General features: G+C 39.2%; 1 non-coding gene across 1 annotated transcript in view; it reads left to right on the plus strand.

Moving 5' to 3' along the window:
* The window catches only part of LOC108298451, a 26,734-nt gene extending 24,276 nt beyond the window's left edge, over nucleotides 1-2,458 (plus strand). Inside the window, exons 5-6 of the transcript XR_005198747.1 lie at nucleotides 1,795-1,921; nucleotides 2,194-2,458. This is a non-coding gene — a transcript (uncharacterized LOC108298451). The remainder of the gene's footprint in view (nucleotides 1-1,794; nucleotides 1,922-2,193) is intronic.
* Nucleotides 2,459-2,493: the final 35 nt, after the last annotated feature.

Consider the following 2,493-nt stretch of genomic DNA (forward strand, 5'->3'; position numbering starts at 1 on the left):
TGAGACAGTCTCATTCTGTCACCCCGGCTGGAGTGCAGTGGCATGATCTCGGCTCACTGCATCCTCTACCTCCTGGGTTCAGGCAATTCTCCTGCCTCAGCCTCCTCCCAAGCAACTGGGACCACAGGCATGCATTACCACGCCCAGCTAATTTTTGTATTTTTAGTTGAAACAGGGTTTTGCCATGTTGGCCAGGCTGGTCTCGAACTCCTGACCTCAAGTGATCTGCCTGCCTAGGGCTCCCAGAGTGCTGGGATTACAGGCGTGAGCCACCACATCTGGCCCCTTCCCTGTTGCTTTTTATAATTGCATATAGTATTCCCTTATGGGGATTGTAGCATCATTTATTCATCCAACCTCCCATGAGGTTTTTTCCATTCTTTTGCTATTATAAATAAATAATACTGTAGAGCAGTGTCTTCACATATGTCATTTGGTCACATTTATGAATATTTATGTATATATAACTTCTAGAAACCAAATTGCAAGTCAGAGGATGTGTACATTATAAATTTTGACAGGTATTGCCAAATTAATTGCCTTCAAAATATACTATATACACAGACAATTTGAGTATGCATTTCTTGACATCTTCACTAACTTACACTAAGTCACTGTGACTTCTCCCACAGTCTTAGCATTTGATCAGTGACTTATCAAATGCCCATCTTTGATAATATGTAAGGGAAAAATGGTGTCTTGTTTTAGTTTGCATTTATCTTCATGTGAGTGAAGTTGAGAATCTTTTTACATGTTTAAAAAACATTTGCATTTTCTTTTCTGTGAATTGATTGTCATGTCCTTGACCATCGTATTAGTATGTTCTCATGCCACTATAAAGAAATACCCAAGACTGGGTAATTTATAAAGGAAAGAGGTTTAATTGACTCAGTTCCACATGACTGGGAAGGCCTCAGGAAACTGACAATCATGGCGGAAGGGGAAGCAAGGACCTTATTCATATGGTGGCAGGAGAGAGAAGTGCCAGCAAGGGAAATGCCAGACACTTATAAAACCATCAGATCTTCAGAGAATTCACTCACTATTATGAGAACAGCATGGGGGAAACTGCCTCCATGATTTAATCACCTCCCTCCCTTGAGAAGTGGGGATTGCAATTTGAGATGAGATTTGGGTGGGGACACAGAGCCAAACCATATCAGCCATTTAAAAAAAAAGTTCTTGGTCTTTTTCTTCTTGCTTTGTAGGAGCTCTCTCTGTATTTGGAGGAAATTAGCTTTTTGTCCATCCTATCTGTTGTGTGTATAATTTTTCCCTAGTCGTGTCCTTTGAGTTTATTTATGATCTGTTTTGCCATGTAACACATAAAGTAGTCACGTTTATCAGTGTTTTCATTTGTGGCATCTGGGTTTTGGGACATGCTTAGAAGAGTCTTCTCTACTCAAAGATTATTTTTTAAAACCTCTCCTGTCTTTATTTTATAGTTTCTCTTTTTTCATTTAAAATTTTGTCATATCTTGAATTTCTTTTTGTGTTTAGTGTGATGTAGGAAATCCAGTTACATTTTTTGTTTCTGATATCTCTCCAGTTTTGAATAATCTGTTTTTCCATATCTGTTTAAAATACTACCTTTATTATGTATTAAATTTCCTGTTTTTATTTGTATCTATTTCTAGACTGTTCTGTTCCACTAACTATTCTTGCTAATGGCAGGATTTTACATTGTTTCTATCATAAAGTATGCTAGGCAAAGTGCAAAGTAGGCATTCTACATGTATTGCTGTGGTAAAAATCACCAGAACAAGCAGATTGTACAGGAATGTTCTGTTATAGGAACCAGTGACATTTGAGGATGTGGCTGTGGACTTCACCCAGGAAGAGTGGCAGCAGTTGAATCCTGCTCAGAAGACCCTGCATAGGGATGTGATGCTGGAGACCTATAGTCATCTGGTCTCTGTGGGTAAGGGCAGATTCCCTTTGTACCAACGAATCAAATCCTACTCATCCTTCTTTAGGGTTGTCAATATCATGACCTTTATGATATTCCTTTAACAGAATGTGTTCTTTTACAGTTTTAGTTTTTCATGTTTATACTTTTGTTATATCTAGAATTTATTTTTGTGTTGTGGCGTGAGTTAAGGATCCAACTTGGCTGGGAGGTCCCTGCAAGTGCTTCTCTTCATGAATTTCTGAGCTGCCAAGGCCAAAGCCACTACAATTTTCTCTTAACAGGGTGTTCAGGTATAAAACCAGATGTAATCTTTAAGGTGGAACACAGAAAGGACCCATGGATCAAAGACAGTGAGTTGTCAAGGTGGGTCTACCCAGGCAAGTGAGAATTGGATAGATGGTCAAGAGGGGATCTTCTTCTTCCTTGACATCAGTTACCTTCTTTCTTCCTTAAAATGTATCAGGCCTCCTTTATAATATTCATTCTACAACAGCCACCTTCCTAGTACCTCTGTTCATGGCCAACTGTGTGTGTGTGTGTGTGTGTGTGTGTGTGTGTGTGTGTGTGTGTGTGTATCTCTT

This window comes from Cebus imitator, unplaced genomic scaffold, assembly GCF_001604975.1.
Source record: "Cebus imitator isolate Cc_AM_T3 unplaced genomic scaffold, Cebus_imitator-1.0 Scaffold964, whole genome shotgun sequence".
NCBI classification, from domain to species: Eukaryota; Metazoa; Chordata; class Mammalia; order Primates; family Cebidae; genus Cebus; species Cebus imitator.